The sequence below is a fragment of the Salvelinus namaycush genome, chromosome 4 (genome assembly GCF_016432855.1).
Source record: "Salvelinus namaycush isolate Seneca chromosome 4, SaNama_1.0, whole genome shotgun sequence".
NCBI lineage: Eukaryota > Metazoa > Chordata > Actinopteri > Salmoniformes > Salmonidae > Salvelinus > Salvelinus namaycush.
In genome coordinates, this window is record NC_052310.1 from 6,685,333 (window position 1) to 6,693,903 (window position 8,571).

At 39.4% G+C, this 8,571-nt stretch overlaps 1 long non-coding RNA gene across 1 annotated transcript; it reads left to right on the plus strand.

Annotated features, from left to right (window-relative positions):
* Positions 1 to 429: 429 nt before the first annotated feature.
* Positions 430 to 7,155, plus strand: LOC120046099. The gene is made up of 4 exons (XR_005476774.1): positions 430 to 549; positions 1,299 to 1,372; positions 5,348 to 5,647; positions 6,391 to 7,155. It is a non-coding gene; the product is annotated as an uncharacterized LOC120046099 (long non-coding RNA).
* Positions 7,156 to 8,571: the final 1,416 nt, after the last annotated feature.

Consider the following 8,571-nt stretch of genomic DNA (forward strand, 5'->3'; position numbering starts at 1 on the left):
TTGGCCATTAAAACAATTCTAACCTGGAAATCAGTCTGATTTGAATTCATTCTGAAATCAGACTGGGAATCTCTCTCTCTCTCTCTAATGCTATAGAATCTAGAATTGAGAAAATGTATGGACAATCATCCACATCAAATCATACACCACTGATCTGACAAAAGTAAAGAAATGTAAACATTACATTTTAGTTGTGTAGTCTGGGGCTCTTTCACCTCTGGAAACTCCACTTTGGTCTGGAGTTCTTTCCTGGCTGTAAAATCTAGCTCAGCCTAAGAAAAAGTCCAGGGAAAAAACCCTTGGTGAAAGTATATTCACTGTAGCTTTGTCCTCCCTCAGTGCCCATATTAGGACTGTCGGGGATCTGTCAGGACAGAGAGAGAGAGAGAATGTGTTGCATGACTTCTCCACAGATTACATCAGGTTAGTTATTGGTTGTGAAAGGGGGTATCCACTGTCTCCACTGAATCTCTTCTTCCACAGTTATTTTCTGGGACACTGCACTATACAACTTTATTTGATGGCAGAACATTCAGAGGCTGTAAGCTTGTAAGTACAGTATACTTACTTAGATCGTTGTGTGCCTGCCTGCCTGCCCGCCTGCCTGCCTGCCCGCCTGCCTGCCTGCCCTTAAGACACGCGTGTGTGCGTCAGGATTTGTTAGTCACGTCACCTCGACGGACATCTCATGATTACTCTCAGGGTCTCAATCTCAGAATGTTATTTTGTTTTCCTCAGCGCTAATGACAGTCTGTGTTAGATGGTGAATTCAGCTGAACTCTGGGTGTTTCTTTGGTAGGCCTACTAAGGCTGTGGAGAGAGGAAAATGCATAAATGTGAAAATCCTTTTGGTGTAGTGTGGAAAAGTTCAGGCTTTGCAGATTGCATGCAGGGGGGATTAGTTTCGGGGCAGGTGAGCCCCAGGTTGCAAATCAGACCCTCTCATACCCATTTTACAAAGCCAAAGTATTTTTTAACTTTCAGTCTAAAAAGCTCTATTTTGCTCAATGTCTATTTTAAGGCTTAAGTGTGTGTACATTACTGTATTTATACTTGGGATATTGTCTTTCAACGGGAAAAGTAATAAAAAACTCCTTGAGTGGGACTTTAAAACTATTCAGATTCACCCAGAATTTATCCTGACCTGTTCTACAGATCAGGCCTGTTGTTAATTCCAGCCCCTTCAAGACATAGACTGTATGATTCAAGCACTAGGCCTATGTCCAATCTGATGTAGGTTAATGTAGGTTCATGTATAAGCTATTCATGTTTTGTGGTATTTGTTATTTGTGCTTTAGGACACATGGCAAAATGCTTCTGCTGTTTCTGAGTCTCGGTTTGGTCACTTCTAACGTCCAGTCAGGAAGACAAGGTAAACTGCACACTTCATACATTATTATGGTTGTTATGAGTGAGAAAGTTACAGAGGGTCAAAGAACATACCCCCAAGACATGCTAACCTCCCCTGTTATTGGTGTTGGTGAGGGGTTAGCATGTCTTGCGGGTAGGATCTTTGAGTAGCCAATTGTCATACAAGTAAAGATGCCTTTTAATAGAAAATGACTGAAGTAAAAGTGAATGTCACCCAGTAAAATACTACTTGATTAAAAGTATTTGGTTTAAATTATACTTAAGTATAAAAAGTAAAAGTTTAAATCATTTCACATTCCTTATTTAAGCAAACCAGACGTCAAGATTTTCTATTATTATTTTGTATTACTGCTAGCCAGGGGCACACTCCATCACTCAGCATATGCATTGGGGTAAAATTACCCTCTTACATTTTTGTGCATTGAATAAGGGGGGGTTACTAAGCTACAGTGCATTCGGAAAGTATTCAGACCCCTTCCCCTTTTCCACGTTACGTTACAACCTTATTCTAAAATGACTTAAATATAAAAAATATACTCATCTACACACAATACCCCATAACAACAAAGCAAAAACAGGTTTTAATAGACATTTTTGCAAATGTATTAAAAATAATATCAGAAATACCTTATTTACATTTAAGTACTCAGACCCTTTGCTATGAGACTTGAAATTAAGCTGTGGTAAATTCAATTGATTGGACATGATTTGGAAAGGAACACACCTGTCTATATAAAGTCCCACAGTTGACAGTGCATGTCAGAGCAAGAACCAAGCCATGAGTTCGAAGGAATTGTCCATAGAGCTCCGAGGCAGGATTTTGTCAAGGTACAGATCTGGGGAAGGGTACTAAAACATTTCTGCAGTATTGAAGGTCCCCAAGAAAACAGTGGCCTCCATCATTCTTAAATGGCAGAAGTTTGGAACCACCCTTGACTCTTTCTAGAGCTGCCGCCCGGCCAAACGAACTGGGGAGAAGGGCCTTGTTCAGGGAGGTGACCAAGAACCCGATGGTCACTCTGACATAGCTCCAGAGTTCCTCTGTGGAGATGGGAGAACCTTCCAGAAGGACAACGATCTCTGCCGCACTCCACCAATTAGGACTTTATGGTAGAGTGGCTAGATGGAAGGCACTCCTCAGTAAAAGGCACATGACAGCCCGCTTGGAGTTTGCCAAAAGGCACCAGAAGGACTCTCAGACCATGAGAAACAAGATTCTCTGGTCTGATGAAACCAAGATTGAACTCTTTGGCCTGAACGCCAAGCATCACATCTGGAGGAAACCTGGCACCATCCCTACGGTGAAGCATGATGGTGGCAGCATCATGCTCTGGGGATGGTTTTCAGCGGCAGGGACTGGGAGACTATGCAGGATTGAGGGAAAGATGAACGGAGCAAAGTGCAGAGAGATCCTTGATGAAAACCTGCTCCAGAGCATTCAGGACATCAGACTGGGGTGAAGGTTCACCTTCCAACAGGACAACGACCCTACGCACACAGCCAAGACAACGCAGAAGTGGCTTTGGGTCAAGTCTCTAAATGTGGCCCAGCCAGAGCCCGGACTTGAACCTGATCGAACATCTCTGGAGAGACCTGAAAATAGCTGTGCAGCGACACTCCCCATCCAACCTGACAGAGCTTGAGATGACCTGCAGAGAAGAATGGGAGAAACTCCCCGAATACAGGTGTGCCAAGCTTGTAGCGTCATACCCAAGAAGATTCATGGCTGTAAGTGCTGCCAAAGATGCTTCAACAAAGTTCTGAGTAAAGGGTCTGAATACTTATGTAAATGTCATATTTCCATTTTCTCTGTTTAATACATTTGCAAAAAAATTATAAAATATGTTTTTGCTGTGTCATTATGGGCTATTGTGTGTAGATTGATGAGGGGTAAAACGATTTAATCCATTTTGAAATAAGGCTGAAACGTAACAAAATGTGAACCGTATATAGATTTGTTTTTAAAACCTCTACTGGATCGGTCCCCCCCTGCGGTACGGTTGAGCTAACGTGTGCTAATGTGATTAACATGAAGTTGTGAGTAACAACGTCATATCCAAGAAGACGGGACGGCAGCGTAGCCTACTGGTTAGAGCATTGGCCTAGTAACCGAAAGGTTGCAAGATTGAATCCCCGAGCTGACATGGTACAAATCTGTCGTTCTGCCCCTGAACAATGCAGTTAACACACTGTTCCTTGGCTGTCATTGTAAATTTGTTCTTAACTGACTTGACTAGTTAAATAAAGGTAAAATAAAAATCAATAAAAAAAAAAACATTTCCCAGGACATAGACATATCTGATATGGCCAGAAAGCTTAAATTACTGTTCATCTGACCGATACAACATTTTGAACAGTAATGCAATGGTTCATTGGATCAGTCTAAAACGTTGCACATACACTGCTGCCATCTAGTGGCCAAAATCTAACTTGTGCCTAAACTGCAATAATACATTGTTGCCTTTTTCTTGAATTTCAAAGATGTTGGGAAACAAAAAATGCATGTTTTTTTCTTTGTATTATCTTTTACCAAATCTAATGTGCTATATTCCCCTACATAAATTTCACATGTCCACAAACTTCAAAGTGTTTCCTTTCCAATGATACCAAGAATATGCATATCCTTGCTTCAGGTCCTGACCTACAGGAAGATAGATTTGGACATGTCATTTTAGGTGAAAATTGAAGACTGTTCAGGGGAGCCCATCCTCCAGAGATCTGCAGATCCTCTGAGCTGGTGGAAGAACAAGGCCTCTATCTACCCACGGCTTACTAAAGTCATGACAGGGAGACTGCATAGTGGCCACATACGTTCCCACTGAGAGGGTGGAAAATAGGGACAAATAATTACTGAGAGAAGAAACCACATCAGCCCCTCAAGTGAGTCAGCTTGCATTTCTGAATGCAAATCTCTCATAAAAGCAAAATATGGTCAGCGTCACTGTGTGCTGCTGGTTATAACATGGCAATAAAGAAGAGAGAAAAGAGAGACCAGTTTAATGTTGTTAGTGGGATGCTGCAGATTTCCACATTGTTCATTATTTTTCTTTGATATGGTGCAATATTCTATTATGCTGCTCAGATTGTATTCGTTTTGAATGATTAGATTTATATGCACTTATTTAATATACTTTAAAAAGTTATATTTTAAATGCAAATGTTTAATAGCATTCTTTTTCATAACAAACCAATGCATTTTTAAATACATTGTGGTTAAGGTAGAGTATGATTTCATTTAATAACTTAATTAGAATTGTTTTAACACAGATCATAGTCAAACTATCGCAAACTGTTTGCCTTGAAAAAATACAAAACATAGTGTTTTTAAAGAGCCGTTTGGGAGCCAAAAGAGCCTGCTCACTGAAAAGAGCCGGAATGTCCATCACCACTCAATATTATGAAAATTATGAACCGGAATGACATTTACGCTAACGGGTGGCCATAAAGAACTAGCTAAAAGCCACGTCTCCAATAAGGCATGCCTCTAATCTGACAGTCTGTCACCTCTACAATATATTAATTAAAAGGTTCAACATTTAACCCCTCACATTACAAAAAGTTTCCAGTTTGAACTTTTACACAGAGGTTCTTCTGAGACCCTTTTCAGAGGGGTTACTCCAGGACCTGCAAAGGTTCTGCTTGTGTGGCAAACCAAAAGGTTCTTCCAGGCAGCTTTACTTCTAGGAGTGTACAGTCATTATTGCTCATCTTTATGAAGGGTGTTAATCATTTCAGGACACCACTGAATGATAATGTACATATGAATGTGAATGTACACGTTTGTCATTGTATGTACAGTATATGAACACGTTTATCATAATGTAAAATTATACTGGAACAATGCTATGACATTATGTTGCATGTCCATTCCTTGATATAGTTTGATACCCGATATTATCCATTGATATCCTTTCATTCATTGATATCAGATATTATGTTGCTTGTTCATTCATTCATGTCCCTGTTTGTTTTCCAGGGGTTAACGTAACGTGTGAAAATCAATCGGTTGTAGCAGGACAGAACCACAACCTGACATGTAGAGTGGATTACCATGATGCAGATCAGAATAACACGGGATGTAAAACTCAACAGTATTTCTGGAAGCATAAATCAAAAACTCCAATACAAAATTGTGATTGTACAAAAGATTGTAACATTACGATAACCAAAAGCTACTTTTGTGAGATGAAAAATGTTACCAAAGCTGATGAGGGAAACTACACTTTTACCATTAACACAGACTGTGGAAACGGAAAAGACACATTTAATGTTTCATGTAAGTACAATGCTAAAATACAGTGACTAGTGTTAAATAAGTTAAATGGGTTCATGTGATATGACCAGGAAAAGGTCCAGTAATTCAAATTAAATGTGATAATACAGTATTCATATACACTGAGTGAACAAAACATTAGGAACACCTGCTCTTTCCATGACATAGACTGACCAGGTGAATCCAGGTGAAAGCTATGAACCCTTATTGATGTCACTTGTTAAATCCACTTCAATCAGTGTAGATGAAGGGTTAGGAGACAGGTTAAAGAAGGATTTAATTTATTTAGCCTTGAGATAAATGAGACATGGCTTGTGTATGTGTACCATTTATAGGGTGAATGGGCAAGACAAGATTTAAGTGCATTTGAATAAGGTATGGTAGTAGGTGCCAGGAGCACCGGTTTGAGTGTGTCAAGAACTGCAACGCTGCTGGGTTTTTCACGCTCAAAAGTTTCCTGTGTGTATCAAGAATGGTCCACCACGCAAAGGACATCCAGCCAACTTGACACAACTGTGGGAAACATTGGAGTCAAGATGGGCCATTATCCCTGTGGAATGCTTTCTACACCTTGTAGGATCCATGCCCCGATGAATTGAGGCTGTTATGAGGGCTTAAGGGGGTGCAACTCAATATTAGGAAGGTTTTCCTAATGTGTTGTACACTCAGTGTTTAAATTCCATATGGAGATTGATACAATAACATTTGTGAGTATTCAGAGTGCTAACCTCTCTTTATTTTCTCAGTGAGAAATGAAAAACAAGGTTTTCTGGGATGGTCAGGTCACCTATCGTCAGTATCATCACTGTTCTGGGTGTTCTACTGTTTCTCATCTTAAGACTTAATAGTTCCTTGAGAAACAATGGCAACACTGACAGTATTCCTGAAGCTACCAGAGAGGCCCTCAACCAGAAGCCTGCATAACTCTCAGTCTGGAGGAGCTGTGTGTGTGGCGTGTGTGTGTGGGTGGGTGTGTGTGTTGGTTCTATTATCCTTGTGGTGACAGAAAAATCTCATTTACATAAGTAATCAAAATCCTAAACCAATAAATACTTTGTGGAAGCACCTTTGGCAGTGATTACAGCTGTGAGTCTGTCTGGGTAAGTCTCAAAGAGATTTCCACACATGGATTGTTCAACATTTTCCCATTATTCTTTTCAAAATTCTTCAAGCTCTGCCTAATTGGTCATTGCTAGAGAACCATTTTCAGGTCTTGCCATAGATTCACTGTCTTCTTGGTAAGCAACTCCAGTGAAGATTTTGGCCATGGGTTATTGTCCAGCTGAATGGTGAATTCATCTCCCAGTGTCTGGTGTATTGGATTTGCCTAAAAAATAACACTTTGTATTCAGAACAAAAACTGAATTGCTTTGCCATGTTTTTTGCAATACTACTATAGTTCCTTGTTTCAAACATGATGCATGTTTTGGAATATTTTTATTCTGTACAGGCTTCCTTCTATTCACTCTGTCAATTATTATTTATTTACCTTTATATAACTAGACAGGTCAGATAAGAACAAATTCTTATTTACAATGACAGTCTACCGGGGAACAGTGGGTTAACTGCCTTGTTCAGGTGCAGAATGACAGATTTTTACCTTGTCAGCTCAGAGATTCAATCCAGGAACCTTTTGGTAAATGGCCCAACACTCTAACCACTGGCAACCTGCCGCCCCATCAAACTAGTCAATTAGGTTAGTATTGTGGAGTAACTACAATGTGTTTGATCCATCCTCAATGTTCTCCCATCACAACCATTAAACTCTGTAACTGTTTTAAAGTCACCATTAGCCTCATTGTGAAATCCATGAGCGGTTTCCTTCCTGTCTGACAACTGAGTTAGGCAGGACGTCTGTATCTTTGTAGTGACTGGATGTATTGATACACCACCCAAAGTGAAGTTAGTAACTCCACCATGCTCAAAGGGATATTCAATGTCTGCTTTTTGTTTGACCTAACTACCAATAGGTGCCCTTTGCAAGGCATTTGGAAAACCTCCCTGGTCTTTGTGCTTGAATCTGTGTTTGAAATTCCCTGCTCGTCCGAGCGACCTTACAGATAATTGTATGTGTGGGGTACAGAGATGAGGTAGTCATTAAAACAATCATGTTAAACACTATTATTGCACACAGAGTGAGTCCATGCAACTTATTATGTGATTTGTTAAGCAAATGTTTACTCCAGAACTTATTTAGACTTGCCATAACAAAGGGGTTGAATACTTTTTGACTCAAGACATTTCAAAATTTTATTTTTTTATTATTTGTAAAACTTTTGAAAAACTTAATTCCACTTTGACATTATGGGCTATTGTGTGTGGACCAGTGACCCAAACATCTCAGTTGAATCTATTTTAAATTCAGGCTTTAACACAACAAAATGTGGACAAAGTCAAGGGGTGTGAATACTTTCTGAAGGCTCAGTATCATTTGATGTGTTGTATTATTCTGCAAAACTCACACAATCAGTGATTTACCGCTAAGCTTGTTTTGTATAATTTATGTAATATTCTGAATGGGAATTTTGTTATGAATATCGTTATTGATTTATGTACAAATACACTTTAGGAAATAACCAGTCGTTATAATGTTACTTCTCTCATATAGAGCTTGTTGTCTTGTATTTAATTATTATCGACACCAATAATGTATATTTCAGACATCACAGTACATACAGTAGCTCGCAGGTTGACATTTATTGGGATGACTCATGTACTGGAGGCAGCTCTGCAGAGTGGTCACTAGCTGGCACAACAACAAAGTCATAAAACCTAACCCTAACTTTAACCCTACATAGCACATTTGAGATCAACATTTTTACATCTACAGTGTTAAATGTAACACTTAATGTGTATATGTGACCCATCAAAATAGTATTATTAAACAAACACTGATCAAAGTGTTGACAAACTAACACCCCTAAAGC